Source organism: Oryx dammah, unplaced genomic scaffold (assembly GCF_014754425.2).
Source record: "Oryx dammah isolate SB20612 unplaced genomic scaffold, SCBI_Odam_1.1 HiC_scaffold_1, whole genome shotgun sequence".
NCBI lineage: Eukaryota > Metazoa > Chordata > Mammalia > Artiodactyla > Bovidae > Oryx > Oryx dammah.
The window spans coordinates 3,690,637-3,718,547 of NW_024070185.1; positions in this window are offsets into that span (position 1 = coordinate 3,690,637).

The following is a 27,911-nucleotide window of genomic DNA, read 5'->3' on the forward strand; positions in this document are numbered from 1 at the left end:
ATCTATTTGAAGTCTTGAGAGATTTGGGGGAATATTAAAAATCATGCACAGTTCAGTTCAGTTCAGCCACTCATTCGTGTCCGACCCCTTGTGATCTCATGGACTGCAGCACTCCAGGCCTCCCTGTCCATCAGCAACTCCTGGAGTTCACCCAAACTCATGTCAATCAAGTTGGTGATGCCATCCAACCATCTCATCCTCTGTCATCCCCTTCTCCTCCTGTCCCCAATCCCTCCCAGCAACAGGGTCCTTTCAAATGAGTCAGGCACTTCACATCAGGTGGCCAAAGTATTGGAGTTTCAGCTTCAACATCAGTCCTTCCAATGAATATTCAGGGCTGATTTCCTCTAGGAGGGACTGGTTGGATCTCCCTGAAGTCCAAGGGACTCTCAAGAGTCTTTCCAACACCACAGTTCAAAAGCATCAATTCTTCAGCTCTCAGCTTTCTTTATAGTCCAACTCTCACATCCATACATGACTACTGGAAAAAACATAGCCTGACTAGATGGACCTTTGTTAACAAAGTAATGTCTCTGCTTTTTAATATGCTGTCTAGTTTGGTCATAACTTTTCTCCCAAGGAGTAAACATCTTTTAATTTCATGGCTGCAGTCACCATCTGCAGTGATTTTGGAGCCCAGAAAGTAGTCTGCCATTGTTTCCACTGTTTCTCCATCTATTTGCCATGAAGTGATGGGGATGGATGCCATGATCTTAGTTTTCTGAATGTTGAGCTTTAAGCCAACTTTTCCACAGGTTTTATTTTATCTTAATGCACAGTTATAAAATCTTACTAAAGAGCTACCTGTTTCTTTTTCTTATCACTATTTACAAAATAAACTGAGAATAACATCCTGAAATAGATTTCTTTTTCTACCTTGTGAGGTAGAACTGTATTTTGCTGTGTGTACCAAATTTGTGGGTTATTTTGGTGTAAAAATTGATATGCACTTTCAATATGAGCATATTGGGATATAATTTAATGTAGGAAATATTAATGTCTAGTTTTAGAGGAATATTCTCTGTATTGAACAATCTTACTCTGAGATTTTCTGGGAATTGCCCCTTTTATTGTCAATTTTAGTTCACAGAAGTTTGATCTAGTATGCATGTTAAGTCGCTTCATTCATGTCCAATTCTTTGCAACCTCTTGAACTGTAGTTTGTCAGCTTCCTCTAACCATGGGATTCTCCAGGCAAGCATACTGGAGTGGGTATCCATTTCCTCCTTCAGGGGATCTTCATGACCCAGAGATCAAACCCAGGTCTCCTGAACTGCAGGCAGATTCTTTACTATCTGAGCCACCAGAGAAGCCCATAGCACTTCTTACCTGTACCTTATTTTGACAATATGTTAATATAATGCATGCATCATTGATACTGTGTTTAATCTAAAACATGTGATATTTCTCAGCATAAAGTAATGACTGTGTGTCACCGCAAACTGTTCTCATTAATCTGCCCTTCTGTGACTGAGTTACTTTTGTTAATTTTTTACAACATTTATCTTTTATTTTTAATTGAAGTATAGTTAATTTACAATGCATTAGTTTCTAGAATATAGCAAAGTAATTATTTATACATATTTATCATATATGTATTTCAGATTATTTCTCATTATGTTTTATTACAAGGTATTGAATATAGTTCCCTGTGCTCGACAGTAGGCCTTTGTTGTTTATGTATTTGGATATAGTAGTGTGTATCTGTTAATCCCATACTCCTAATTTATCCCTCTTCCCTCAACTCCTTTGGTAACCATAAGTTTGTTTTCTGTTTCTGTGAGTCTGCTTTTGTTTTGTAAATAAGGTCCGTTTCATCATTTTTTTAGATTCCACATATAACTGATACCATATGACAGTTGTCTTTGTCTGGCTTACTTCACTTGGTATGATAATATCTAGATCCACCCATGTTGCTGCTAATGGTGTTATTTCCTCCTTTTTATGGCTGAGTAGTACTCCACTGTATGTACTTATCACACCCTGTTTATCCTCTCATCTACTGATGGACATCTAGGTTACTTCCATGTCCTGGCTATTGTGAATAGTACTGCTGTGAGCCTTGTTGCACACGTACCTTTTTGAATTAGTTTTCTCCAGATATATGCCCAAGTGTGGGATTGAGGGATCATATGGTACTGAGATACTTTTAAGTGACAGTATCATCACCTCTAAAAAAATAATCTTACATTGTGTATAGTCACAAGTTTTTGAAACCACAGAATTAACAGTGAGGCCCTTTGAAGAAAGATGAGAAAGGATAACTGGGTTTGTGAGCTTGCCTCTTCTGGGAGGTGGGGGCCATCACAACTTCCCATGGGCAGACTGCTGTTCACCAGGACTTGAGTTTAGACTGATCTGTTTGATGACCAGGGTGGAAGCCACTGGAAAAGCTGAAGGATTCCTATAAGAAAGCTCTGATATAGCCAAAGAGAAATTCAGAGAGGCTGAATGTTCAGGACCAGGAGGTGCCAGCAGAAATGGGCTCAGAAGCAGGACAGCTATAGTGGTGAGTTCTGAGGGGGAGGAAAGACAGGGTGACAGGGGTATGTAAAGACACTAACCTCCCCCAAAATCCAGACAAGGTCTGCAGGTTGTTACGTATGTGGATGCACTGGCTTGGACCAAAAGCTTATGATCATGGCACAATTTGTGTCATTTCAATAAGGGTGCACAGCTTTTCAAGTTAGGACTTGATTAATATTTTCAATATGGAAAAAAGCTGATAATTTCATACTTAAAGTACACCAGTACATATGCACTGGAGGAGGAAATGACAACCCAATTCAATATTCTTGCCAGGGAAATCCCATGGACAGAGGAGCTTGGAGGGTTACAGTCCATGGGGTCACAGAGTCGGACATGGCTGAGAGACTAAACAATGGTATATATGCATACACTCTGAAAAATGCATTACCAATTTAAAAATGCAATAGCATACCTTTATTCTTCTAGACAAGTGTATGTTACTTCCATGAATTACAAAGAAAGAACTAGGTAAAAACATTTATACAGTTGATAAAGGTTTGGAAATTAATTTCCTAAAATAATGACTGTATTGTTGTAGCAAAATTTCATACAGTGACCTTGTTGAAAAAAAACTATTTTATTTCCATTATAATAATTGCACAGCAGTAATATTTTGTAAAATTTAATTACTGTGATAAACCCTTTATAATTATGGATGATTTACTTTTTATTGTTTGAATAATATCAAGCCTTAACACTCTTCCAAGTTCTTTATATACTGTTACAGAATATTTCAAAATCCTACCTTAGCTCCTTTATAACTTTATTAGCTATTAAAAATTTTAGAATTAATTACTTAAGTATGATAATAGCTGGAAATCCTTATTTTTTAAGAAGATGGCATATTACATATTATCAAGAAACATCTCAACTCCCTTTGTGGAACAAGTTAGGTTAATACACTTAGAACAATGTATGTTTCCTTTCTTTGTTCAAATGGATATTTCTACAGAAGTGGTGGTTGCACTTTCTATATAAAGCAACTCAGAATTCTGCCAGAGCATAAGACAAAATATTGTCAATTAATAAACTGATCTATTAGAAAATTTTAGATTGATAGTCTCTAAATATTTAACGGAATGGTGGAGCTAGTGGTAAAGAACCCACCTGCCAATGCAAGAGACATAAGAGACGCAGGTTCAGTCCCAAGGTTGGGGAGATTCCCTGGAGAAAGGCATAGCAGCCCACTCCAGTATTCTTGCCTGAAGAATCCTATGGACAGAAGAGCATGGTGGGCTATAGTCCATAGGGTCACACAGAGTTGGACACAACTGAAGCGACTTAGCACAGCACAACCCTTTCCCACAAGCTATAGTATGTATGTGTGTGTGTGTGTGTGTACTATATAGATAGATATAGATATGGATATACTTGAGCTTCCCTGGCGGATCAGATGGTAAAGAATCTGCCTGCAATGTAGGAGTTTTGTGTTTGATTCATCAGTGTGAAGATCCCCTGGAGGAGGTATAGCAACCCCCTCCAGTATTCTTGTTTGGAAAAATCCATGGACAGAGGAGCCTTGTGGGCTACAGTCTAAAATCCAATAGGTTACAAAGTCAGACACAACTGAGCACACACACACAGCCATGTTTCACAGCCTTTTTACATTTCTTTTCTTTTTCTTTTTTACTTTACAATACTGTATTGGTTTTGCCATACATTGACATGAATCCACCACAGGTGTACATGAATTCCCAACCCTGAACCTCCCTCCCACCTCCCTCCTCATATAATCTCTCTGGGTCATCCCAGTGCACCAGCCCCAAGCATCCTGTATCCTGTATTGAACCTAGACTAGCGATTTGTTTCTTACATGAAAGTATACATGTTTCAATGCCATCCTCCCCAATCATCCCACCCTCTCCCTCTCCCGCAGGTCCTGCAGAAGAGTTGAGTTGGAATCCTCCACAGTCCTCCACCGTTCCTTGTCCCACTTCCCACTGCATCTCACTAAGCAAGGGACCGCAGGCTCGTGATGAGCCTCTGTAGCCTCTTCCATAACCATATGCATAATTATCTTCTCTGCCAGTAAATAATGGCACCCCACTCCAGTACTCTTGCCTGGAAATTCCCATGGACGGAGGAGCCTGGTGGACTACAGTCCGCGGGGTCACTGAGTCAACTGAGCAACTTCCCTTTCACTTCTCACTTTCCTGCATTGGAGAAGGAAATGGCAATCCACTCCAGTGTTCTTGCCTGGAGAATCCCAGGGACGGGGGAACCTGATGGGCTGCCGTCTATGGGGTCGCACAGAGTCGGACACGAATGAAGCGACTTTGCAGCAGCAGCAGCAGCCAGTAAATACAGTGTTGTCCCTCCTCTGACTGGAGAAGGGAGTTAAAAACAAGTAGCCTAGTCTCCTCTTTGGAAAAGGGACCCAGGGAAGAAGGCCACATGTGCTCTGAAGTAGCTAATTATTCATCTGCTGAGGAAACTTCAAGACGCCAAGCAGCTGGAACATGAGGTACAAGTGGAGCCAACATTGGGTTAACAGATCACTAATACCCCTGGATTCTCATTTCACAAAGAAGAGCCTTGTCAGAGGAGAATCAGACTAGGGCCCTCTTTAGATAAAACACAGTCATTGGGTTTAATACTGCTCATACCGCAAGAAAACAGACGAACAGAAACTAACAAATGTGTGAGTGTATGTCTGTGTGTATCAAGTAGTGATAAGTATTAATACTTTAAAGGAATAATTAGTCATTTACAAGATGTAGATAATTCATTTTTTAAATTGAAGGTTGTGTCATCCAGTTCCATAACTTCATGGCAAATAGATGGGGAAAAAATGGAAACAGTGACAGGCTTTATTTTCTTGGGCTCCAAAATCATTGCAGACAGTGACTGCAGCCATGAAATTAAAAGATGTTTGCTCCTTGGAAGGAAAGCTATGACAAACCATAGCATATTAAAGAGACATCACTTTTCAGACAAATTTTCATATAGTCAAAGCTATGGTTTCTTCCAGTAGTCATGTATGGATGTGAGAGATGGAATAAAGAAGGCTAAGAATCAAAGAATTGATGCTTTCGAACTGTGGTGCTGGAGAAGACTGTTGAAGTGTCTCTTGAACTGCAAGGAGACTAAACCAATCAATCCTAGAGGAAATCAACCCTGAATATTCATTGGAGGGACTGATGCTAAAGCTCAAGCTCCAATATTTTGGCCACCTGATGTGAAGAGTCAACTCATTGGAAAAGACACTGACTCTGGGAAAGATTGAAGGCAAAAGGAGAAGAGGACAGCAGAGAATGAAATAGTTAGATATCATCAATTAATGGACATGAATTTGAGCAAACTCTGGTAGATAGTAAAGGACAGGGAACCCTGGCTTGCTGAAGTCCACAGGGTTGCAAAGAGTCAAACAGGATTTAGTTATTGAACGACAACAATTGTTAGAAAAAAAGAGAGAATGATGCTATTAAAGCAGTTCACCCAGGGTTGTGATTGGAGGTAGATTGTGAACAGATACTAAATTGTTTTAAATTAATATGATGAGACTTTTGGCACATTGCAATAGGACAAATGGGTTGAATTTGCCAAAACAAATAGAAAGTGTCTCATAGGATGTGAACTTAATATATCTCATCTGTCTTTTCAGAGGGAAAAAAATAAAGAAGGGAATATTTAAGATATTGGTCACACCGATCTATGTATCTTTCTTCTTGAGTTCAACCTTTCTCTATCTCTCCAGACAATCTTCCAATATTCTCATCTTTTAACCAGTCTTTTATCCCTTCACAGAATTATCATGCTGGAAATGAACCTTTCCTCTTAAATCAGTTTGTTGACATTTCACTAATTATTTGCAAAATAATTCTGAAACAAAACTTTGTCTAGAGCTTCCTTGAAAGGTTATGTCAACTTATCAACAAAGAAGAAAGATAAAGTTTATTTATCTTGTGAAGACACATTTTGTTTTTAAGGATAATTTATTTCTTTTGAAAAGTCATGGTACTTAACAGATGTGTAGAAATAATAAGGTCTCTGACTCTAGAGAGTTTGCAATTTAACTTACAGTATTGATGTTTTAAGCCTCTTTATTTGTTTGAAATATGTTTGGGAAAATCTTTTTTTTTTTTTTCCCTTGAGATTCGCCACCAGTATCCTCATAAAGAAGACATAATCACTAGCTCTCTGTTATTCCCTGACAGAACAGATACTCCTTCTTCACAAACTTAAAGGGTTATGTGATGACTTGATCCTAAAATATGAGAAAATTAATTTTATATAACTCCTTTTTTTAGCTCTATCTATTCAAAAAGGAAAATGAAAAAATAAGAATTAAACATACACAAACACACACACAGGTTTTGACTTTAAAATGGGCAAGAAGATTAGAAAATCTTTGATGACATTTAAAAAATATGTTATCAAGGTATTATGAAATAATATCTTTTGAGATAATCAATTTGGGATTAAGAAAATAAACTAATGCACAGTGTAAAACTAAAATAGGGCATACTCAAAATCAGACTTTCATATTTTACTATTAAAACCAATACTTGTTTATTATTACTGTTTAGTGTTAGTTGCTTAATTGTGTCCAACCCTTTGCAACCCCATGGACTGTTGCTCACCAGGCTCCTCCGTCCATGGAATTCTCCAGGCAGGAATACTGGAGTGTTGCCATTTCCTTATCCAGGGGATCTTCCCAACCCAGGGATCAAATCCACGTCTCCCACATTGCAGGCAGGCTCTTTACCACCTGAGCCACCAGGGAAGCCCATTACTGCTTCAGTTCAGTTCTGTTCAGTTCAGTCGCTCAGTTGTGTCTGATTCTTTATGATCCTGTGAATCGCAGCACGCCAGGCCTCCCTGTCCATCACCAACTCCCAAGTTCACTCAAACTCACGTCCATCGAGTCAGTGATGCCATCCAGCCATCTCATCCTCGGTCGTCCCCTTCTCCTCCTGCCCCCAATCCCTCGCAGCATCAGAGTCTTTTACAATGAGTCAACCCTTCGCATGAGGTGGCCAAAGTACTGGAGTTTCAGCTTAAGCATCATTCCTTCCAAAGAAATCCCAGGGCTAATCTCCTTTAGAATGGACTGGTTGGATCTCCTTGCAGTCCAAGGGACTCTCAAGAGTCTTCTCCAACACCACCGTTCAAAAGCATCAATTCTTCGGCTTACATCACATATAACTGGTTTTTAAGGTAAACTTATTTTTACAAGATATCTTCTGTTTCATTATGAGCTTGGTCACTGAGGCAGCTTCCCCAACGTCCATTCAGTGGTAAAAAGGAATCCATTTCAAAAGGAAAATGCCCTTTAGCACCATTCCATTTCCAGTCAGGATCATTGTAAAACCTATATTTACCTTCTGAGATATGTGTATAGCAGATCTCAGAGTTTCAATGATCATCAAGAATTTCCAAGTTTCCTTCATTATTTTTCTAAGTAATAGAATATGCACACATATTGTATGTATTGAATACAAAGCATTTTCAAGCAGACTTTGAATACAATGGGGTTTACCTGGTGGTTCAGATGGCAAAGATTCTGCCTGCTATGCAGGAGACCCAGATTCAGTCTCTGGGTAAGGAAGACCCTCTGGAGAAGGGAATGGCAACCCACTCCAGTATTCTTGCTTGGAGAATTCCACGGACAGAGGAGCCTGGTGGACTGCAGTCCATGGGGTCTCAAAGAGATAGACATGACTGAGCGACTAACAGTTTTTAGAGTACAATATTGATTTCAGTATGACAGAATCAGTAAGAAAATAAAATATTTAATAGAACATGGACTGGTGATTCATTTCATATATGATATTATACATGTTTCAATGCAGTTCAATGCATGATACTGGATGCTTGGGGCTGGTGCCCTGAGACGACCCAGAGGGATGGTACGGGGAGGGAGGAGGGAGGGGGGTTAAAGATGGGGAACACGTGTATACCTGTGGCAGATTCATGTTGATGTATGGCAAAACCAATACAGTATTGTAAAGTAATTAACCTCCAATTAAAATAAATAAACATATATATATATTTTTAAATTTATTAATTAATTAATTTTTTATTTTACTTTACAATTCTGTATTGGTTTTGCCATACATTGACATGAATCCACCACGGGTGTACATGCGTTCCCAAACATGAACCCCCCTCCCACCCCCCTCCCCACAACATCTCTCTGGGTCATCCCCGTGCACCAGCCCCAAGCGTGCCATATCCTGCATCGGACATGGACTGGCAATTCGATTCTTACATGATATTATACATGTTTCAATGCCATTCTCCCAAATCATCTCACCCTCTCCCTCTCCCACTGAGTCCAAAAGTCCTCTATACACATCTGTGTCTTTTTGGCTGTCCTGCATACAGGGTCATCACTGCCATCTTTCTAAATTCCATATATATGTGTTAGTATACTATATTGGTGTTTTTCTTTCTGGCTTACTTCACTCTGTATAATCGGCTCCAGTTTCATCCATCTCATCAGAACTGATTCAAATGTATTCTTTTTATATTTCAGTCATTCATCCCCTCTATTAATCTCTACCTTACTGTTTTTGCCAAGTGATGACCTGATCTGGAATTTTTTAAGCCCTTGCTGTCACAGGAATTTCACTTACTCTTGTTGAATGATATTCTTTTGAATATTAAGAATATTAAGAGTTCCCAAAGGTCTTCCTTGGGAACACATAGTACAATGGTAGAATAAGTATAGGTCCCATTATTTATTGACATACCATGAAACATAAGAATAGGAAACATCAGTGTTGGTACCTTAAAAATTAAATTATAACTTCAACAAAATACATTAGAGCCTTCCAAAAATTCTGACAGGAATTAAGTTCACCAGATCTCTACTTCCTGGGCAAAACTGATGACCTTAACTAAGAATGAGTGGTAAGCCTAGCTTACCAGACATGGTCAAGAAAAGAGCAAAAGTCTTCAGAGGAGTAATTCTGCATTTTCCTGGAATGTAGGAAAACAGGAAGAAGAGAGCACTTGGATAATGTTACTTTTTCTCTGATTTTTATATCACAGAACCCTCAGTGTAAGCACAGTACAACTTGAAGTTCCTTTATCAGAGAAAGTAGATTTATCTGGAAAAGAGCATTTCTATTCTAAAAGCAAATGCAAGCTTCAGAATCACCTGCTATCTTCTATACAGTGAAGTTCATGGCAGCTAATAACCTATAAATTTCATATACAACATTCTGTAGTAGCATCAGTAGAGAAGTATTAACATTTTTCTGGTACATTTTTTTTTCCCTCTTGAATAAATAAAACTCTCACAATGCTCTGACTTGCCCTGCTTGACTAGCCTCTGGGTCATTTAACTATGTCTGGGGTGGTGGTGGTGAGTTCTAATACCCTGGTAGCATCTATCTTTGTAAAGAGTTGGAGGAAAAGAGGCCTTTCCACGTGGTGCTAGTGGTAAAGAAGCCACCTATCAATGCAAGAGACATAAGACATGTGGTTTGGATCCCTGTGTCAGGAAGATCCCCTGTAGGAGAGCATGGCAACCCACTCCAGTATTCTTACTGTGAGAATCCCATGGACAGAGGACCCTGGCGAGCTATTCCTCAGACAAGTTTCAGTCTTGCATATCTTCTTTCTGCTGATTCATTTGTTGACTTACCATCTTATATCAAGTCCACAGATTGATACTCCAAAAGCATGTCTGGTTGTATGAATCCTCTGCTCAGAACCATCCAATGCCGTTGATCCACAACTCAGAACTAAAGCCCATGGGGTTTCCAGAGTCTATAGAGCTTCACAACCTGGATCTCCATTCTTATCTGCCTTCCTCCCTGTGAGCCTTCCTCGCAATTGTCTTCCCTTGTCTACCTTCCTTAAACCACCCAGGCAAGTCAATGTCTTCTCATCCATCCTTTTCTTCCTCAAAGCATCTGGATAATATTGTCTCCCTCAATACAGATTACACCTGCTCATCAGGACTTTCTCCTACACTTAACTTTAAAATTGTACACAACACCCTACATTTTGTGCTTTTTAATCCTTTTCTGCTTTCCCCTCCCATAGCACTAAATGCCTTCTCATAAGCCATCAAATTTACAAAGAAGTCAGAATGTTTAGTTCAGAGCTGTGTATCTAGGGCCAAAAATGCCTGGAATAGATTTCCTTAATAAATATTCACTGTTGAATGAAGGTGGTATCAGTTCAGTTCAGTTCAGTCGCTCAGTCGTGTCCAACTCTTTGAGACCCCATAGACTGCAGCATGCCAGGTCTCTCTGTCCATTACCAAATCCTGATGTTTACTCAAACTTATGTCCATTGAGTCAGTGATACCATCCAACCATCTCATCCTCTGTCATCCCCTTCTCCTTCCACCTTCAATCTTTCCCAGCATCAGGGTCTTTTCAAATAAGTCAGCTCTTTGCATCAGATGGCCAAAGTAAGGAAGTTTCAGCTTCAACATCAGTCCTTCCAATGAACATTCAGGACTGGTATCGTTTGGAATGGACTGGTTGGATCTCCCTGCAGTCCAAAGGACTCTCAAGAGTCTTCTCCAACATCATAATTCAAAAGCATCAATTCTTCAGCACTCAGCTTTCTTTATAGTTCAACTCTCACATTCATACATGACTACTGGAAAAACCATAGCCTTGACTAGATGGACCTTTGTTAGCAATCTAATGTCTCTGCATTTTAATATGCTGTCTAGTTTGGTCATAACTTTCCTTCCAAGGAGTAAGCATCTTTTAATTTCATTGATGCAGTCACCATCTGCAGTGATTTTGCAGCCCCCAAAAATAAAGTCTGACAATGTTTCCACTGTTTCCCCATCTATTTGCCATGAAGTGATGGGACCAGATGCCATGATCTTTGTTTTCTGAATGTTGAGCTTTAAGCCAATTTTTTCACTCTCCCTTTTCACTTTCATCAAGAGGCTCTTTGGTTCTTCTTCACTTTCTGCCATGACAGTGGTGTCATCCACATAGCTGAGGTTATTGATATTTCTCCCGGCAATCTTGATTCCAGCTTGTGCTTCATCCAGCCCAGCGTTTCTCATGATGTAATCTGCATATAAGTTAAATAAGGTGGTATACTGGGATAATATTTCTATAAATATTAACTACAGATACTTGAAGTGGTTTACAAAATCATACATCTATTGAGTATTAGGACTAGGATTTACAAGCCAATCTCTGTGACACCTGCATTTTATTTATTTATTTAATTGGAAGATAATTGCTTTATTCTGTTGTGGTGATCTCTGGCACATATCAGCGTGAACCAGTCATGATCATATACCCCCTCCCTCTTGAGCCTCCCATCCCACCCCTCTAGGTCATCACAGAGCACAAGGCCAGGCTCCCTGTGTCATACAAAAGCTCTGCTTACATTTTTAAATTTAAATCTCTGTGATCAATCTCTGTGATGCCTGCATATTAAAAACTAGCAAATGTGCCAGAAAAAGTTTACAAATAACTTAAAAATATTGATTTATTTAGTCTTTATCTAAAGCATGCAATTAACATACTCGTATAATCCACTTTTAAATATAAAGAAACCAACCACTAGTCTGTAAGTAACACAACTAATATAATAGTAAACAATTTGTGTTTGAATTGACATTCTATGAGGCAGGATTGCCATAACTTGTTTTTCTGACTGTTGTTCTCTTTTTTCCTACATTCAATAGTAAATATAAATTACTTTTGTAAGTTTAATTGTATAAATGCTGACAAGAGTATAAATAAGCTTGGCCCAACTTTTATTTTCATTCAAATGGTGGACCTTAGAATCTCCCTAATGGATCTGTTGAAAGCTAACTGGTTCTGGGAATTTTAGTCAGTGTTATATACAAAATTCTGCCTCCTAATATTGTATTCAAAGTAGTTTTTATTCATTATATTTTTAAATAAAAGATAAGAAGCTAAGAGTAGAGTGACCAACATATGCTGAGTAAGAACCAACTTGGAGCCTGAGGATATCTCATTTCTTACCTGAATAAATATAAAAAGATACTTCTGTGATCAAATATAGAATAAATTAATCATGACATTGCAGTAACTGACTCACAGTCTGTAGGTAAACTCTATATAGATCTTAATCCAATAAGTCAGTCAAAGCAGAATATATTATGTAGCAAACTTTAAATACGGGGAGACCTTTTAATTTAGATGTTATAGGAAAAAAAAAAAACCCAAAAGGAAGACTTAGTAATTTAATACTTTGAAATAAAATATAACCAATTACATAAAATCACAATTATACCTATTGATAACAGACAAAAATCACTATCCTATATGAATATCCCATGCAAACCTAAAAGGAATGTATCAATAACATACCAAAGTCAAATAAACATGAGAAATGTATCACCTCAGTAGTGATCTAGTGAATGTCAATTAAGTCACTAATGAAGACCCATCTTTCATCTTTTACAGACATTTTATTGCCTCAGGTTACAATAAAACTGAAATCTTGATATATTGCCACACCAGAGATAATTGAAAAAACATTAAAATCCAATTTAAAGATATACATTATAATGTTAAAATCTTTTTCCACTTTGTTCCAAAAATATCCATCCTTCAAAATCTACAGACTGGAAAAAAAAAAAAGGAATGACTTAGATGTCAACTGTAACATGCTGCCTACTATTGCTACAGCTGGTAAGTCGCTTCAGCCATGTCCAACTCTGTGCAACCCCATAGACGGCAGCCCACCAGGCTCCCCGTCCCTGGCATTCTCTAAGCAATAACACTGGAGTGAGTTGCCATTTCCTTCTCCAATGCATGAAAGTGAAAAATCAAAGTGAAGTCGCTCAGTCGTGTCCGACCCTCAGCAACCCCATGGACTGCAGCCTTCCAGGCCCCTCCGTCCATGGGATTTTCCAGGCAAGAGTACTGGAGTGGGGTGCCATTGCCTTCTCTGAACATGCTGCCTAGTATTCCCCTAAATCATGTGCACGTGGCCACACAGATAAAGAATAAATTTTCCAGCCTTGTTTTCAAATGAGACTTGCTGTGTTGCTAAGTTCCCTTTAATAGAAACTAAGCAGAAATGATATTCATACATTATTTGTCTAAAAATAAATTACGTATTATCACATCTCTTTCCCCTTCCTGAGAGTGATGAACTGTGCCAGCTTTGAAAATCAGACCATGTTCATGATCCTGTGGACCTAGAAAGACCAGATTCAGGTGTTATTTCCTTATGTTTCAGATGATCTCAAATTTACTGCTGGTAAACCACAGGACTTAAAGAGAAGTGAAGATAAAAGTGACAAAATATTCCTAAAAAAGAATCAAAAAGTAGAAAAAACAGGATGTCCTTGGTGGTCCAGCGGTTAAGTATTCACCTACCAATGCAGGGGACATGGATTTGATCCCTGGTCCGGGAACTTAAATCCCACATGCTGTGGGGCAACTAAGCCCATGCCTTAGAACTACCGAGCCTGCACTCTAGAGCCTGTGCTCTGCAACTAGAGAGTAACCCCTGCTCACTGCAATGAAGACCCAGCTTAGTCATAAATAAATAAACAAAGTTGGGGGAAAAATGAATAGAAATGTCATAGTGAATTTAGGCTCTGGTGGAAAATGAGTGCTAAAAGAAAAAAAATATTATCAAAGAAACAGTATGGCTGACCTGCCTGGACCTCACACCCACACCATCCAAAAAGGGTTGCAAAACTTGCAGGTCCCAGAGGGAAGACATCAAAGTCACCCATTTCAGACATGGCCATGAGGATAATTGCACAATAAAAATTCAACCATGGGGCAAAGCTTATGCAATAGACAGACTGAACAAGAAAGTTGTATTCACAACACAAAGTACTAACCACTATACTATCATGGCCAAGAAAGATATATACAAAGAGAAGAGCCAATGGTTTTGCAAAAGTGTGACCAAGAAATATACTTCATTGCTGGGTCAGGGATTTCATCAACTCTCTTTTTCCTTTTTTTCCCTTTAATATGTAGAAATTACAATTGGCAGTTTTCCTTTTCAGTTTTCCTTTTGTATTCATACTCATTCTAATCACTGTAAGATGAGCAGATATTGTGTCTTGTCATTAAATGGTAACACAGGTCATTGGGACCCAACCTGGGCTAGTTGGAGAACTGTTTATTAATGAGAGACACACAAGTCTGTGTTATACTAACTTGATGCATGAACCCATGCATTACTGCTGCTGGAGAGGCTGGGAATACTTTCTGCATGGGAGAAGGGTATGCACAGATAACCTGAGGAAGGAATACTGAGTCTATCAAGGAACTAATTAACGACCCCTCACATGTATTGATTTCTTCATCAATAATGATTGCTTTAGCTCATTCTATGACAGAGAAACTAGAGCCAAGATTCCTCAGTCTCTTATACAGTTGAGTGCAGCTGTGTTTCTGAGATCTTACTAACACAAGTGGAACATCACTGTTACTGAATGCAAGTTCCTGTGCCCAATGCACTGTGAGGCTAAACAAACCAAAATACTAGGGTTTGAATGTAGAAAGGTTTATTGCAGGGCCATGGAAAGAGATGGGTGGCTCGTGCCCCCTCAAACCTCAAACTCCTAGAAGGGTTTCAGCAAATAACATTTTTTGTAGTTTATTTTTAAAAAATTAATTGCCCAAACCCATACTATTTATGAGTGTTTTTGTTCAGTCACTCAGTCATGTCAGACTTTGTGACCCTATGGACTGCAGCACGCCAGGCTTCCCTATCCTTCACCATTTCCAGAAGCTTGCTCAAACTCACGTCCATTGAGTCAGTGATGCCATCCAAACATCTCATCCTCTGTTGTCCTTTCTCCTCCTTCCTTAAATCTTTCACAGCATCAAGGTCTTTTCTAATGAGTCAGCTCATAGCATCAGGTGGCCAAAATATTGGCGCTTCAGCTGCAGCATCAGTCCTTCCAAAGAATATTCAGGGTTTATCTGTAACAGTCACCACTGATAGTTCTCAAAAGTCACATGATCTTTTTTTCTGTTTCTTATCTGCAATGTTTTTCACTTGTTTGCTATCAAATATTCTTTTTTAACTTTTTATTTTATATAGGAATATAGCTTCAGGTGCACAGCAGAGTGACTCAGCTATACATATACATGTATCCATTCCCCCCAAAACTCCACTCCCAACCAGGCTGCCACATAACATTGAGCAGGGTTAGCTGTCAAGGCAATGGCACCCCACTCCAGTACTCTTACCTGGAAAATCCCATGGACAAAGGAGCCTGGTAGGCTGCAGTCCATGGGGTCGCTAAGAGTTGGACATGACTGAGCAACTTCACTTTGACTTTTCACTTTCGTGCATTGGAGAAGGAAATGGCAACCCACTCCAGTGTTCTTGCCTAGAGAATCCCAGGGATGGGGGAGCCTGGTGGGCTGCTGTCTATGGGGTCGCACAGAGTTGGACACGACTGAAGTGACTTAGCAGCTGCATAATAGGCCCATGTTGGTTATCCCTTTTAAATATAACAGTGTGTCCATGTCCATCCCAAACTCCCTAACTATCCCCTCCCCCCACCCTAACCCCTGGCAACCTTAAGTCTGTTCTAATTCTGTGAGTCTGTTTCTCAAATACACCTACTTTTATATTCATATTCTGAACTGTTAGAATATGAACTAGATGAACGGTCATCTAGTCACTCTGGCCATCCCAGGCTATTGTAATCCTTCAAAACTACACATAACTTAGTCAATTAGTTGGGAGTGAATGTGTGTATGTTTGTGTGTAGTTACCTCTGTTTATTTAACATCAGGTATCATTTCCCCCCTTGGTTTTTACTTCTCCAAACTAAATCAAAGTTGGCTATTTTTTTCTTTTTGTTTAAGTACTAATCATGAGGTCAGAACCTGAATTTCCTTTCATCATAGAGTTTAGAATGGGAATGAATGAGTACATACACACAAAATTGTGATGGAGGCAAGTTTAGGGCTTTAAAGACCTTTTAAAGAATCTAAGGCACCATTGTAAGTTATCATTCTGTGCCAAACTATGTAATTGTAGAAGAGATTTTAAGTAGTTATGGTTAATAAAATACATTCTTCATTAGTTTATTTTACATAAGACTTTATGTGACAGAATTATCAAGTCTCAGCTTATGAGAAGCATAAGGTCTGCATAAGGCCTATAAAATTTGAGGTCATTTTCCTAGGATTTTAATTCCAGAGGGAAATTATATCAGTTAATCAGCTAAGATTTGCAACTTTTATTTCTAAAACTTGTGCTGGGAGAACACATCTTCAAATTTCCTTGTTCTATGCTTAATTTTTTGGAAGCAGCAGGAAGATTATGTTACATTTTATTTTTAGTCTTTACTATGATGGACTGTGTTTTATATAATAATGGGCTTACTTCTTTTGTTAGTTTCTAAGTTGTCCTTGGAAACTGTGTCTTCTTGGGTATTGGTGAGATAATATTTCTTTTGTTTTGTATTTTGCAGTTAATGAAATACATTTTCTTCTCATTTTGCTTTTTGATCTGATACCTCCAAAAACATATATAAAAGATGGTGAGCTACAAAGTTTTATAATTTATATGTATAATATAATAATATCAACATTTCATCAGGCAGACGTATAAGACTAGCCAATCCACTGTCTGTCTGTTGCTTAAATTTAGTTAGGAAAATGACTTACTGCCATTCATCTGAGGTTGTCTATGCATGAGGTGGTCAAATTGTTACTCCAGTCACACTGTTCACCCTCAAATTCAGCTCCAGGAATCTTTCTGTAATAATGCTAATGTCTGAACTTGGTTGGAGAGAGTCATCTGAAATCTGTTAGGATGGCCACAAAACAATGACCACTATGTTGCAAGAGGAGAATGAACTGAGAACAGACTAGTGCAGGAGTTATCAAGTTTACCAAAAAAAATCACACAGGACCTTTGTACGTTTCACACAGACATGGACCTCAATAGAAGAGGGTAGATTGGCAGCGAACTAAACTTATGAGGGAATAATATTTGATAGAGAACACTCAGTTTTGCCTCTCAATGCTTTTAGTTGTTCTCTGAAACTCCACAAAATGCACAAGAAGGGAGAAGCCTGTGAAAGATATGAACCCCTAAGAGGGACTTATTTTTCTAATGCCCACCCGGTATGTGACCACAGAGAACTTGGGACCATGAATACAAAGCCAGCAGCAAAGTTTAACAAGATGTTTTTACCCAGAGAGCAGACTCCAGGGCCCCACATGTGGACAACCCTGGATGGAGCACTAGTGTCCCAAAGAACCACTTCCCAGAGTTAGAATCCTGGATATTTTTTGGGAGGTGGCTTCCCTGGTGACTCAGATGGTAAAGAATCTACCTGCAATGAGGGAGATCTGGGTTCAGCCTCTCACTGGGGAAGATCCCATAGAGAGAGAAATGGCTTCCCACTCCAGTATTCCTGCCTGGAGAATGTCATGGGCAGAGGAGTCTGGCACACTACAGTCCATGAGGTCTCAAAGAGTCAGACAGGACTAACCAACTAAATTATATATTTTTTTAATGCTAAAAAGTGGAGGGGGTGTGGTTAGTTGTTGCAGACTTCTTGGTGTTGGAATCCTTTGTTCTTGTAGCTGTCCACATAGGTCAGGTCACACTGTGCCTGTAAACCACTGACAAGAAAAATATTACTTTTTGTTCTGCAACTTATCTCTATATGAATGGAAAAGTGCCATATCTTTGAAGATCAGAGGCTTGAAAATGGACTGTCCTGTATATTTCAGACTGTAGACAACATTTCAAACTTGTAGCAAAGGCATTAGAATACAAAAGTTAAGGAAACAGATCCAACATGGATACAGATTTGTTCTTCCCTATTATATATCTACGTTTTAAAATAAATAATTTAAAATTTTAATAAAAGGCACCCAGCTCACTAGAGGACTCAATTCTTCACCCTACTCCAGAAACCTTATCTTACTTAGAAAAACCTTACGGGGATGTGATAATCCTATTCAAAGTACCTTCTGCACATTCTCATAGTTCATAGTTATTGGTTCTTGTTAATGCTTTGGCACAATCTAGTTTTCTTTTTATGTCTTTTTTTTCCTACAAAAAAGCAACACTATTTGCTCTACCTGTCAAAGCCCACAAACATAATTAGGGCAAGCTGGAAAATGACTGCCTCTCCAACAGTAGAATTGGGGTCTTGAAGTAAACCAGGAGATGTGCATGAGGAAAATGAATGACACCTACCCAAGGTATTTTATATTTCACATTGGTGTTAACAATTGCTCAGGATAAAAATAATTCACATTCATCAACTAAATTATACGATTTTATTAGTTCCTATTGTCAGATTAGGGAAGCCCCAGGTGGTACACTGATAAAGAATCTGACTGTCACTGTAGGAGACCCAAGAGACACAGATTCAATTCTGGGTAAGGAAGATCCCCTGGAGGAGGAAATGGCATCCCACTACAGAGTTTTTGCCTGGGAAATCCCATGGACAGAGGAGCATGGTGGGCTACAGTCCACGGGATTGCAAAGGTTGAACACGACTGAGCATCTGAACACAACATAGCAAATATGGTTGACACTATGTTAAAGCTTTGCTCAGACATAAGACTTCATTTTAATAACCCACAATTCTTCAAATATAAAAGCTGCAGAGTCTGCTGGAATTAAATGTGTTGGCTCAAATTTGTATACATATTGAACGCTTATAATAAAGAGCTAATAGATTTAGGAAAATTAAAATTGAGTTTTAATCTACTGTGTATTAATCTTAAATATGTCTTTCACTTGCAAAATTACTCAGAAATATTTTTCTTTGCATTTCACAAGATTGCATATAAATTACTTCTGACCTACTTTCAGAGAAAAAAAAAGTGTTGTGATAGTCGTGTCTGACTCTTTAAACACTCCCCCTTAGAGAATATGAATTCCTTTCTGAGACATACATTTAAATACAGGAAAATAAAACATTCTTTTTTAGGTGTCATGTCAATGCTTCTACAAATAACCAAACTATCATTTTACAGTAAGTGTTATCATCTCAAAAACTCTAAAAATGTAAATAGGCCAGAGTCCCTTTTAAGTGTGAGTTGAATGGTACAGCTGGGTGTCTTCTCATCACACTGCCCTGCTGATAAAGTGTGAGATTACACAGGAATCAGATGGGGATTTCAGTAGTATTGAAAGAGAACTAAAGCATAGCCGTGCATTCAAACTAATGGTGGAGAAGGCTCTACGGACTGCTCTAGGGCAGTTGATATGCATGAAACCATTTAAAATTCCATCCCTTGTTAGTTTGATGGAACTACATTTAAAACGATGTGCTGCAGAGGAAACTTAAAATAAAAAGGTTCATTTCTTTCCCTTTGGACCAGAAAGTTACAGCTGCCCAATGTTACCTCTTAGATAAAGAAAACTGCTTGAGAAAATTGACCTAGGGCTGATCAGACTCAGCATCTTAGAAATGTATTCAGTTGAATTGGTCCACACTGACTCATGTGATGGTGCAAATTGAGGGCCTTTCCCTAAGAGCTAAGTATTTAGCTCTAAAATAGTATAACCACACTAAAATGTTAGTGTGCATTTTCTTATAGCAAATTCTATCTTACTGAGCAGTTTTTTCACAAGATGCCCACATTATGGCAGAAATGCTTTCTCTTCAGGGGATTAATAACAGATGATAGAATGATGAATACATCTGCTGTTTTGCTTGTTCCCCTGCTCATCTCTTACAAGAACTTGCTGGAGTTCTGAGGATTAGAAGTGAAAGTTCTAGCCCTTATGTCTGTTTTGAAGTCTTATTCTGAAATTGTGGTTTAGTCTCTAATTCGTGTCTAACTCCTGAGACCTCATGGACTGTAGCCTGTCAGACTCCTCTGTCCATGGGATTTCCAAGGCAAGAACATGGGAGTGGCTTGATATTTCTTTCTCCAGGGGACCCTACTGACCCAGCATCTGCTGCATTGTAGGTGGACTCTTTAGTGACTGAGCTATCTGGGGAGCCCTGTCCTAAAATCAGTTCATTCCACTCGTGCAACGTGTCTGACTCTTGGCAACACCATGTACTGCACCACTCCAGGCTTCACTGTCCATCACCAATTCCTGGAGCTTGCTCAAACTAATGTCCATTGAGTCGGTGATACAATCCAGTCATCTCATCCTCTGTTGTCCCCTTCTTCTCCTGCTTTCAATCATTCCCAGCATCAGGGTCTTTTCCAGTGAATCAGTTCTTCACGTCAGGAATCAAAAGCATTGGAGATTCACTTTCAACATCAGTCCTTCCAATGAATATTCAGGACTGATTTACTTTAGGATTTACTGGTTTGAACTCCTTGCAGTCCAAGGGACTGTCAACAGTCTTCTCCAATACCACAATTCAAAAGCATCAGTTCTTCAGCTCTCAGCTTTCTTCACAGTCCAACTCTCACATCCATTCATGACTACTGGAAAAACCATAGCTTTGACTAGACAGACCTTTGTTGGCAAAGTCATGCCTCTGCTTTTTAATATGCTGTCTAGGTTGGTTATAACTTTTCCTTCAAGGAGTGGATGTATTTTAATTTCATGGCTACAGTCAACATCTGTAGTGATTTTGGAGTCCAAGAAAATAAAGTCTGTCACTGTTTCTATTGTTTCTCCATCTATTTGCCATGAAATGATGGGACTGAATACCGTGATGTTAGTTTTTTGAATGTTGAGTTTTAAGCCAGCTTTTTCACTCTCTTCTTTCACTTTCATCAAGAGGCCCACTACTGGGCATACACACTGAGGAAACCAGAATTGAAAGAGACAGGTGTACCCCAATGTTCATCACAGCACTGTTTACAATAGCCAGGACATGGAAGCAACCTAGATGTCCATCAGCAGATGAATGGATAAGAAAGCTGTGGTACATATACACAATGGAGTATTCCTCAGCCATTAAAAAGAATACATTTGAATGAGTTCTAATGAGGTGGATGAAACTGGAGCCGATTATACAGAGTGAAGTAAGCCAGAAAGGAAAACACCAATACAGTATACTAACACATATACATGGAATTTAGAAAGATGGTAACATTAACCCTGTATGCGAGACAGCAAAAGAGACACAGATGTATAGAACAGTCTTTTGGACTCTGTGGGAGAGGGAGAGGGTGGGATGACTTGGGAAAAAAAAAAAAAAAGCAGAGACATTACTTTGCTAACAAAGGTCTATATAGTCAAACCTATGGTTTTTCCAGTAGTCATGTATGGATGTGAGGGTTGAACTCTAAAGAAAGCTGAGCGCTGAAGAATTGATGCCTAGTGTTGGAGAAGATTCTTGAGAGTCCCTTGAACTGCAAGGAGATCCACCCAGTACATCCTAAAGGAAATCAGTCCTGAATATTCGTTGTAAGGACTGATGTTGAAGCTGAAACTCCAATACTTTAGCCACTTGATGTGAAGAGCTGACTCATTTGAAAAGATACTGATGCTGGGAAAGATTGAAGGCAGGAGGAGAAGGGGACGGCAGAGGATGAGATGGCTGAATGGCATCACTGATTCAATGGACATGAGTTTGAATCAACTCCAGGAATTGGCGATTGACAGGGAGAACTGGCATGCTGCAGTCCATGCAGTCACAAAGAGCTGAACACGACTGAGTGACTGAACTGAACTGAACTGAACTGAACTGACTCTGCATGTAAGTTAAGTAAGCAGGGAGACAACATACAGCCTTGACGTACTCCTTTCTCAATTTGGAACCAGTCCATCATTCCATGTCCAGTTCTCACTGTTGCTAATTGACTTGCCTATACATTTCTCAAGAGGCAGGTAAGGTGGTCTGGTATTACCATCTCTTTAAGAATTTTCCACATTTTTTTGTGCTCCACAAAGTCAAAGGCTTTGGCATAGACAATAAAGCAGAAGTAGATGTTTTTCTGGAACTCTCTTGCTTTTTCAATGATCCAAGGAATGTTGACAATTTGATCTCTGGTTCCTCTGCCTTTTTAAATCCAGCTTGAACATCTGGAAGTTCTCAGTTCATGTACTGTTGAAGCCTTGCTTGGAGAATTTGAGCACTTTGCTAGCATGTGAGATGAGTACAGTTGTGCAGTAGCTTGAAAATTCTTTTGGCTTACCTTTCTTTGAGATTGGAATGAAAACTGACCTTTTCCTGTCCTGTGGCCACTGCTGACTTTTCAAAATTTGCTGGCATATTGAGTGCAGCACTTTCACAGCATCATTTTTTAGAATATGAAAGAACCTAACAGGAATTCCATCACCTCCACTAGCTTTGTTCATCATGATCTGTCCTAAGGCCCACTGGACTTTGCATTCTACAATGTCTGTCTGGTTCTAGATAAGTGATCAGACCATTGTGGTTAACTGGGTCTTGAAGATGTTTTTTGTATAGTTCTTCTCAGTATTCTTGCCACCTGTTCTTAATATCATCTGCTTTTGTTCTGTCCATACCATTTCTGTCCTTTATTTAGTCCCTCTTTGCATGAAATTCTCCCTTGGTATTTCTAACTTTCTTGAAGAGATCTCTAGTCTTTCCCATTCTATTCTCTTTTATTTATTTCCGTGGATCACTGAGGAAGGCTTTCTTTTATCTCGTTACTGTTCTTTGTAATTCTGCATTCACATGTGTATATCTTTCTTTTTCTCCTTGCCTTTTAGTTTCTCTTCTTTTCTCAGTTATTTGCAAGGCTTCCTCAGACAACCATTTTGCCTTTTTGCACTTCTTTTTCTTGGGGATGTCTTGATCCTTGCCTCCTGAACAGTGTCAGGAACCTCCGTCCATAGTTCTTCATCCACTCTGTCTATCAGATATAATCCCTTGAATGTGTTTGCCACTTCCAATGTATAATTGTAAGGGATTCGATTTAGGTCAGACCTGAATGATCTAGTGGTTTTCCCTGCTTTCTTCAATTTAAGTCTGAATTTGGCAATAAGGAGTTCATAATCTGAGCCATAGTCAGCTCCCAGTCTTGTTTTTACTGACTGTATCTAGCTTCTCCATCTATGGCTGCAAAGATTATAATCAATCTGATTTCAGTTTTGGCCGTCTGGTGATGTCCATGTGTAGAGACTTTTGTTGTTGGAAGAGGGTGTTTGTTTTCTCTTGTGCTCTTGTGCCTCCTCTTGGCAAAACTCTGTTAGCCTTTGCCCTGCTTCATTCTGTACTCCAAGGGCAAATTTGCCTGTTACTCCAGGTATCTTTTGATTTCCTGCTTTTGAACTACAGTCCCCTAAGATGAAACAAACATTTTGTGTGTGTGTGTGTGTGTGTGTGTGTGTTCTAGAAGATCTTGTTTGTCTTCATAGAATCTTTCAAGTTCAGCTTCTTCAGCATTAGTTGGGGCATAGGCTTGAATTACTGTGATAGTGAATGATTTGCCTTGGAAACGAACAGAGATCATCTGTCATTTTTGAGATTGCACCCAAGTACTGCATTGTGGACTCCTGTTGACTATAAGGGTTACTCCATTTCTTCTAAGAATTATTTCCACATAATAATTTGAATTAAATTTGCCCATTCAAGTCCATTTTAGTTCACTGATTTCTAAAATGTCAATGTTCACTCTTTCCATCTCCTGTTTGACCACTTCCAATTTTCCTTGATTCATGGACCTAACATTTCAGGTTCCTATGCAATATTGTCCTTTAAAGCATCAGACTTTACTTCCATCACCAGTCACATCCACAACTGAGCATTGCTTTCACTTTGGCTCTTCATTCTTTCTGAAGTTATTTCTCCACTCTTCTCCAGTAGCATATTGTGCACCTCCTGACCTGGGGAGTTCATCTTTCAGTGTCATATTCTTTTGCCTTTTCATACTGTTCATGGGGTTCTCAAGGCATGAATACTGAAGTGGTTTGCCATTCCCTTCTCCAGTGGACTACTTTTTTCCATAACTCTCCACTATAACCCATCTGTCTTGGGTGTCCCTACATGACATGGCTCATGGTTTCATTGAATTAGACAAGCCTATGGTCCATGTAGGCTTCCCCTGTGGCTCAGCTGGTAACAAATCTGCCTATAATGTGGAAGACCTAAGTTCTATCCCTGAGTTGGGAAGATACCCTGGAGAAGGGAAAGGCTACCACTCCAGTATTCTGGCCTGGAGAACTCCATGGCCTGTTGCATGAGGTTGCAAAGAGTTCATGTGATCAGTTTGATTAATTTTCTGTGATTGTGGTTTTCATTATGTCTGCTCTCTGATGGATAAGAATAAGAGGCTTATGGAAGCTTCCTGATGGGAGAGACTGACTGGGGGAAAACTGGGTTTTGTTCTGAGGGGTGAGGCCTTGCTCAGTAAATCTTTAATGTAATTTTCTATTAATTAGCAAGGCTGTGTCCCCACCTTGTTTTTGACCTGAGACCAAAGTGTAGTAGGGGTAATGAAGATAATGGTGACCTTCAATAGGACTTGAAGTATTCAGTGCCTCTGACCATGCAGCAGGCCAATGTCAACCCATGCCTCTGCCGGAGACTCTTGGACACTCTCAGCCAAGTCTTGGTCAGTCTCTTGTGGGGTCACTGCTCCTTTCTCCTGGGTCCTGGTGTACACAAGCTTTTGTTTGTGCCCTCCAAGAGTCTGTTTTCCTAGTCCTGTGTAATGTCTGTAGTCAAATCCCACTGGCTTCCAACATTAAATTCCCTGGGGTTTCACAGTACTTTTGCCAGATCCCCAGATTGGGAAATCTGTTGTGGATCCTATAACTTTCTTGACAGTGTGAGGATTTTTTGGTATAATTGTTCTACAGACTGTGGGTCATCTGCTTGGCAGTTCTATGGTGGGGTTAATGGTGACCTCCTCCAAGAGGGCTTATGCCACACGCTATATGACCCAGGTCTGCTGAACCCAGATCCCCTGCCCCTTTGGCAGGCCACTGCTGACTCAAAACTCCACAGAAGACAATCAAAAGTAGGTCTGGTTCAGTCTCTGTGGGGTCTCTAGGTACTGGTGTGCACAAGGTTTTGTTTGAGCCTTCTGAGAGTATCTGGTGGGTATGGAGTTTGATTCAAAACCTGATTTTGCCCATCTTACAACATTTCTGGGGCTTCTCCTTTGCCCTTGAACATGGGATATCTTTTTTAGGTGGGATCTAACATTCTTCTGGGCTTCCTTTGTGGCTCAGCTGGTAAAGAATCCATCTGCAATGTGGGAGACATGGATTTGATCCCTGAGTTGGAAAGATCCTGTGGAGAAGGGAAAGGCAACCCACTCCAGTATTCTGGCATGGAAAATTCCATGGACTCTTTAGTCCATGGGGTTTCAAAGAGTCTGAAATGACTGAGTCACTTTCCCTTTCCCTTTCAACATTCTCCTGTTGATGGTTGCTCAGCATCAAATTGCAGTTGTGGAGTTCTTGCAGGAGAAGACGAGCACATGTCCTCCTACTCCACTATCTTGCTTCATCTTTTCTAGAATCATCTCCCATTTACCTTCTAAGATGCAGACCATGGCCACACACAGAAATATTTTACCTCACAAAACTGCTTCACTTTCCTAACTTCAAGCATTCTTTAGCCTGACTTTAGCCATAATCTCACCTTCTGTATTGGCTCCTTCAAAACCCATCAGCTTGATTCAAATACTTCATATTAACCCTGGCCTTCTGGTCTCCTTTGTCTCTATACCACTTTGCTTTGGGTCAGCATTTACGTGCTGACTATTTGGAACTCATTCCTCCCTTTTTCTTTCTTACTAAGGAAAAAGAACGAATACTTTTGCTTTTTGAATAAAGAAATCACAGAAATAAATATATCCAAAACTATATCATTCAGTTTTCAGGAGTAGATCATGGAAATGTGGAAAGAGGAAAAAAATTACACATGAATCTGTATGCATGATTAAAAGCAATATTTTTAGCAAAGAAAAGTATGTGAGAGTTTGGAGATTAAAGAGGATGAGTTTAGTACTCAAAAATATATACCTGTTGGACTGAATCAAGAAACATCTTAAAGTTTTTCTAAAACAAAGTAATTTAACATGAGTTCTATCTGAACTTTTCACATTTTTCCCTTTTTTTTTGTCTCTAATATCAATAGTATTGGAATTTTATCTAACATTTAACAGGTGACTCAGAAATACCTGACCAGAAACATTTTTATTAATAAGTAGAAACAAGAGGTATATATCCATGGGTTATAAGCTGTATAAGCAGTTAAAATGTTAATAACTCTTAAGCCAAATTGAAAGTATACATTTGATGTTGCTAATGTGATTGATGATACTGTTGAAAAATTCTTTCTAAAATGTATCTCCCCAAAATGGAATTAATTATTTCATTTCTAAAGAAATTTGAAAGTTACAAGATTTACCAATACATGTTCTGCACATTTCATGCAGCAAGATGCTGTAACTTTTTTTTCAATATTTTACATTTTTTTTACCATTCCCAAGGAAATTCTATAAAGCAACATAAATTCCAAATTTAGAGAAATATTCTACCTGTCTGGGGCTTCCCTTGTGGCTTAGTGGTAAAGAATCCACCTGCTAAGGCAGGAAATGCAGATTCGATCCCTGGGTGGAGAAGATCCCCTGGAGAAAGAAATTGCAACCCACTCCAGTATTTTTGCCTGAGAAAAACCGTGGGCAGAGGAGTCTGGCAGAGCCACAAAGAGTTGGACGCAAGTGAACACACATGCAAGTTGCATGTTTTAAAATTTTCTATATTGAGTACTAAAAGACATCCAAAAATATTCAGGAGGAGAAACGTGTCAATAATACTTATATAAAAGTTAAATACTTATTTACATAAATACCTATTTACAGACTTGAAATGTGTTCCTAAAGAGAATTGAAGACAAGTTAGCAAGAAAGCATGGCCTCACTCTGAGTAAAACCTGTGTGTGTGTGTGTGTGTGTGTGTAGGCATGGTGTGTGCATGTGTGGGGGCATGCGTGTGTGTGCGCGTGCAGATGCATGCTTGTGTGCATATGTCAGTCTGAACTAAACAAGCTTGTTTAGTCAGTCTGAAACAAGCTTATGTTATCTCATCCTTAACTCAGAAGCTGAGCAGACTCGGGAGAAAAAATGATAAGGAAACAGGGCTAAGGGCCAGTTAAAGGCTCTGTCTCATTTGGCCGAGTTCCTCCTGGCAGAAGGATGGCCTGATACCGTCGAGTACATCAGTGTTAATGTAAGGCAGTAATAGAAACTCCCCAAAATTCAAAGCCCTCGCAGACACTTTAGTTCCAGTAGTTTAATGCTCAAGAGTAAAAATTTGCTGTTGTATGAACTGTTGTAAAGCACACTCATAATGGCATCTAGCATAATTCATCTCAGTTCCTGTTAATTATGTATTTAGTATAATAAAAATCATGATTTATTTTTTATAAGAATGTAAAGGAATCAACATAGGCCCATTAACAATATTCTGCTCTGCCATTTAAACAAAGGAGTTACCAATGCTGAAATAGAACTGAGGAGAATTATAAAGGGGCTGGGGAAGAGATACATAGAGAGGAGAAACTGAAAACAGTGAAATCTGAGAAAATGAAAATTACCAAATATACTAAGAAA